We start from the raw sequence: 6,011 nt of genomic DNA, 5'->3' as shown, positions 1-6,011 counted from the left end.
TCTCCGTCCCCTTCTTCTCTTTCATCTCAAAATCAAACTCCTGAAGAAGCAACACCCACCTAATGAGCCTAGGCTTGCATCCTTCTTACTCATCAAATACCGGACCGCAGAATGATCCGTATACACCACCGCCTTATTACATGTCAAGTAGGAACGGAACTTGTCAAAAGCAAATACCACGGCCAACATTTCCTTCTCCGTAGTTGCATAGTTCCGTTGAGCATCATCCAGAGTCCTACTTGCATAGGCTATCACATGTAGCCTCCCTTCCTTGCGTTGCCCAAGAACAACTCCCACTGAAAAGTCACTAGCATCGCACATTAGTTCAAAAGGCAAGCTCCAATCCGGAGCTTGCACAATGGGGGCAGAAGTAAGGGCTTTCTTAAGAGTTTCAAAAGCCTTAGTACAAGACTCATCAAACCAAAATCAACATCTTTCTGAAGTAGATTCGTCAATGGTTTGGCTATTTGAGAGAAATCCTTGATGAAACGTGGTAAAAACCAGCATGTCCAAGGAAAGCGCGAACTCCCGTCACCGAGTTCGGTGGCGGAAGCTTCTCAATAACCGAAACCTTTGCCGGATCTACTTCAATACCCTTTTTCGACACTTTATGCCCAAGTACAATGCCTTCCTCGACCATAAAGTGACACTTCTCCCAATTCAGTACAAGGTTCGTCTCTTGACACCTTTTTAACACACATTCAAGATTAACCAGACATGTGTCAAAAGACGAACCACACACACTAAAGTCGTCCATGAAGACTTCAATGGAATCTTCTAGCATGTCAGAGAAGATTGCTGTCATACACCTTTGAAAAGTGGATGGGGCATTACACAAACCAAAGGGCATCCTTCGATATGCAAATGTCCCATACGGACAAGTAAAGGTGGTTTTCTCTTGGTCATCCGGATGAATGGGGATTTGAAAGAATCCGGAATAACCATCAGAAAACAGAAGTGTGAATGACGAGCAAGCCTCTCCAACATTTGGTCAATGAAGGGAAGGGGGAAATGATCTTTCCGGGTGGATTTGTTCAGTTTTCTGTAATCAATACAGACTCTCCACCCAGTGACAGTCCTAGTTGAGATTGTTTCTCCTTTCTCATTCTCAACTATAGTCATGCCTCCTTTTTTGGAACCACGTGAATCGGGCTCACCCACTTGCTATCTGAGATAGCATGATGATTCCCGCGTCACGTAGTTTCAAGATCTCCTTTTTCACAACCTCTTTGAGGTTGGGATTGAGCCTTCTCTGATGCTCGATGGAGGAGGCATTACTATCGATGAGATGGATACGATGCATAGCAAGAGAAGGGCTTATCCCCTTAAGGTCATCAATCGAATACCCAATGACATCTTTATATTTTTGCAAAATTCCAATCAGTTTTGATATAGAAATGTCATCAAGACTCGAATTGACAATAACAGGATAAGTACATGCATCATCAAGAAAAACATATCTAAGAGAGGAGGGAAGGGGTTTGAACTCTACCTTGGGAGGAGGCTTAGAACACTCCTCTTTATCAGTGGATGATGCAGCTAGAACCTCAAACGCCTCATCTTGCGTTTCCTCTTCCATGTCCAAGTAAGGGTGTCGGTAAGTGCAGCAACAAATCGTCCCCAGAATATCCACACTCATGGTGTCCCTACCTCATCTTCCACTAGGCTTACCCGGCAAATTTTCTCCATCATAGGTCTCTTCAGTGTCTTAGAGAACTCAAACACCACCCGCTCATTAGCTACCTCAACCGTGATTGTGTCGTTTTTGCAGTTTATCACGGCACCCAAAGTCTTTAGAGCTTCTCTTCCCAGAATAAGAGGAGTCTCAGGATCTTCCTCCATATCCATCACCACAAAGTCGCATGGTACAAACACATGCCCAACTTGAATCGGTATATCCTCCAACTCACCACAAGGGACTCTCACAGTGCGGTCCGCCAATTGAATCGTTTTGCGCGTAGGATGAAGAGGAAATTTCAGGTGCTTTGCAATAGAAAGGGCATCAAATTGACATGCTCCCAGATCGGCCAGTGCACCCTTAGGCTCTAAGTCACCTATCTTCACCGGCAAGGTGAAACTCCCGGGATCTCTTTGCTTCTTGGGCATAGTTCGTTGCACAAGAGCACTCACTTGGTAAGGTAGGGAGATAAGCTCATCTTCAAGTTTTCGCTTATTGGAGAGGATCTCTTTCAAGAATTAGCATAAGCTGGCATTTGAGACATAGCCTCAAGGAATGGATGTTGATTTGCAGGCTCTTCATCACATTAGAAATTTAGTGAACTTGTCACTCAACTTTCTCTCTACCAACCTATGAGGATAGGGAACCGGAGGCACATAGGATTTGGTTGGTGGAGGTGATGGCAATGTGTTTTTGTCACCAACTTGAACATGTGACTCATCTTTCTCCTCAACTCCTCTTTCTCAGTTTCCTCAGCTCCATCCTCCTTCTCAACAACCTCAGCTTCTTCATCCTCTCTAACTCCCCATTCGGCATCTTAGGACCCGCATAACTTGTTCCCGACCTCAAATGAATGGCTTTGGCTTGATGGAGGTTGGGGTTAGGAATGGGTTGGCCTGGAAGTTGATTTGTGGGGGTGGAGGGATTCTTCTCAGCTACTTGGGCAATTTGGGTTTCAAGCATTTTGTTGTGGGCTTGTAGCTCTTGAAACCTTTGCTCATGGTTTTGGAGAATTTGGTTCATGGATTGGAGTTGTTGGAGAATTTGGAGAGAGGTTGGATCGGAAGATGGTGTAGGTTCGGGATTTTGTTTGGGAAATGGAAGATTGGAGGGAGGTTTTGGGTTGTTGGTCCTTTGATGTGGAGCTTGGTATGTGTTGGACCCTTGTGAGGAGGAACCACCTTGGTTATAGTTTTGGTTTTGGTTATACCCTTGCGCAAACCCTTGGTTGTGAGCTTGGTTGTACCCTTGTTGAGGTTGATTCCATCCTTGTTGAGGTTGGTTGAATCCTTGGGTGTAGTTTTGTTGAGGTTGTCTCCAACCTCCTTGTTGATTGTTCCTATACCCTTGTTCCTTGATATCCATCTCCTCTTGAATTAATTGCCGCCACATGCTCCGAATGGGTACCTCCACAATAAGAAGTATCATGGTTAGTACCACCACAAATATCACAAGAAAAAGAGTTTACCTGTGAAGGAGTAGACGATGCAAGATTGATCTTGGAGAGCTTCTTTCGAGTTGGTCCATCTTAGCTTGAATTTGATCCATGGGGTCAATTTCAAACTTTCCGCTCTTCTTAGGTTGAGCACCTCTTCGTCTTCCACCCCATGAGTAGTTCTTGATCACTCCTCAATTGTGGACTCAAGTTGTTCTTGCGGGATCTTAGATAGTTGACCTCCCGCTCCAGCATCAGGTTGGCCCGTGAAATCGGATCAAGACCATCATAGAAGAATCGCATGAGTAGATTCTTGTTGAACTCATGGTGTGGGCATGAACGGATCATCTCCTTGAACCGCTCCCAAGCTTCGGCAAGTGTCTCATCGTTCTCTTGCTCAAATGAGGAGATCTTCCTCCTTATGTCCGCAGTCTTCCACTCTCCGATATTCCGTCCGGGAAGTATTTCTTCAAGAAGCCATTGTGACTTCTTCCCATGTAGTGAGGAATTAGCAGGCAAGCCTTGAGCCATGACTTTGCCTTTCCGGTAAGAGAGGACCGGAACAAGTGCATCTTGATGTAGTCAGGAGAGACATCGTGGTCGTTATCATGGCACAGATCTCAAGAAACCGTCGAGATGATCTAGAGGATCTTCATCTGACCCCCACAAAACTGCTCTGCTTTCACCATCCGAGTATACTGAGGTGAATGCTGAAATTTGTAGTGGTGGTGGGGAGTCGAATTCCACCTTGAAGAACATAGGAACCCGGATTTCCGAAATCCCTAACAGTGTGATTTGTTCACCCATTTCTGATTCAACTTCACTTGATGTACTTGAGAGTGGTGAAGAAGGCTCGAAACCCAAAGTTAGATTTTCCAAATTCTTCCGAAGCTTTCGCAACGTACGGTCGATTTCAAGATCTAGAGGCAACGTGGGTGAACCGTGAGTTCTTCTTCTCATGTAACACAACAAAGCTAAGCAGAGGATTAGCAAATAACAACCACAGTCAAAAAGAAAATAAAAGAAAAAATCAATTAAGCAAACTAAACTAAAATATACTTCAATCAATAGCACAATTTCCCCGGCAACGGCGCCATTTTGATAAGAGGTTTTTAGTGTGTCGTTCAGGCACTAAGAACCGCTTTCCAAACAATATTTATAATCCTAACAAGCAACTACTAATGGAATAGTAAGGGCAAGTCAAGGGTCGATCCACAGGGAAATAGGGATTGATTAGAGTCTATCTAGTCTAGACTACCTAATTGAAAGGTATTTGGGGGTTTGAAAGATGTTTGGTAACAATTAAGACTATCTAACAACTAGAACAAGCAAATACACGAGTTCAAATATCAAATAAAAAGACACTAGAGTTAAGGTTACTAGTATGAATAAGAACGGATGATGATTGTTAATGCGATTCGAAGCAACAATACGATATGCAAGGTTTAGTTTCCCTCTAAATTACTTGAGTCCTCTCTCGAATGGTCCTCAAGAGTAATCACTCAATCAATCAACTAAATCCTCTCTCGAATGGTCTTTAGTTAATTGATTAAGAAATTCAATAAGTTTGGAGAACCCCTAATGAAGGATCCCCTTAATTTCCATCCAATATCTTGGTATAGAAATTAAGTTGATTCTTGGGGATGATAAAAGAGTTCAAAATCCGATTTAAGAACGTTTGAAATCAAAATACCAAAGTATAAATGTGATCAATATCTATCCTAAGGTCTCAAAACACCAAGATCAATGCATAAACTTCTCCATACATCATAATCACATCAACATAATTAAAACCCTAATTCATACTTTCACCCTAACCCTAGATATGAAATTACTCACTAATCATGGATTTTAAGCAATTAAACATAAAATCTATGACTAATCTAAGGTTAAACATGATTAAGAAATTATTAAACTAATAGAAATCACAATTATTAAACTAAGAGAATGAAGATTTTAAATAATATAAGAACATAAACAAACACCAAGAGAATGAAATAAAAACTGAAACTTTGATTGAATTGAATGAAAAGTACCTTGAACGTAAATCGAATCACAAACTATGATCTCTAATCTCAATTACCAATGAAAACTTAAGTGTTTTCTCTCTAATACAAAACCCTAAAATATTGTGTGAAAGATAGAATAAAGCGTAAGTCTAAAACTCCTCTCGAAAAGAGGGTTTAATGATCGATTTTTTTTTTCATTCCGGATCGCAAGGTGCGGGCGCACCAAAAGGAGGTGCGGGCGCACCATACCTTAGGTGCGGGCGCACCTGAGTCTTCTGCCTCAAGGTGGAAATCTCCCGTCAAATGGTGCGGGCGCACAAATGGGAAGGTGCGGGCGCACCAGATGTAGGTGCGGGCGCACCTTAGTCTCCTGCCTCAGCTTGAATTACTCCGTCAGAATGTGCGGGTGCACCATGGTTTGGTGTGGGCGCACCTTATGCTTTGTGCGGGAGCACCAATGTCGTCTGTTTTGTGCTCCAGAATTGGTCGATGGTGCGGGCGCACCAGTAGCTTGTGCGGGTGCACCATCGTGTGCGGGGCATACCAAGCACACCTCAGGCTACCTCTCAGCCTCTAGCTCGTTCCCTTGTGCCATGTCTCGCATTTCTCGGCCCCGAAAAGGGCAATACCTGCAGTAGAAACACGAACAAACATGGTGAAAGCATATGTGCTAGAAATTCGATCAAAATAGATCCAAAATCTAGCAAAATGTCACTATGATCAAGTATGATCAAGTGAATGAAATAGAAGGGAAAAGTGAGGAGAAAGAAGGAAGAAAAGGAGGAAAAGGGAGCTAAAACAAGCCAAAAAAAAGTCATAAAGTGCGTTAGAAACGCACTTATCACTTATAACCCAATGCATAACCCAAAACTCATTGGATATTGTAATA

The 6,011-nt window shown here is 42.9% G+C and overlaps 1 non-coding gene across 1 annotated transcript; it reads left to right on the top strand.

The window, feature by feature from the left end:
• Positions 1–3,432: 3,432 nt before the first annotated feature.
• Positions 3,433–3,539, top strand: LOC125496246 (small nucleolar RNA R71). The gene has a single exon (XR_007272941.2). It is a non-coding gene; the product is annotated as a small nucleolar RNA R71 (small nucleolar RNA).
• The last annotated feature ends 2,472 nt before the right edge of the window (positions 3,540–6,011 follow it).

This window comes from Beta vulgaris, chromosome 3 (genome assembly GCF_026745355.1).
Source record: "Beta vulgaris subsp. vulgaris cultivar EL10 chromosome 3, EL10.2, whole genome shotgun sequence".
In the NCBI taxonomy this organism is placed as follows: domain Eukaryota; kingdom Viridiplantae; phylum Streptophyta; class Magnoliopsida; order Caryophyllales; family Amaranthaceae; genus Beta; species Beta vulgaris.
This window is presented reverse-complemented; position numbering and strand designations above follow the sequence as displayed.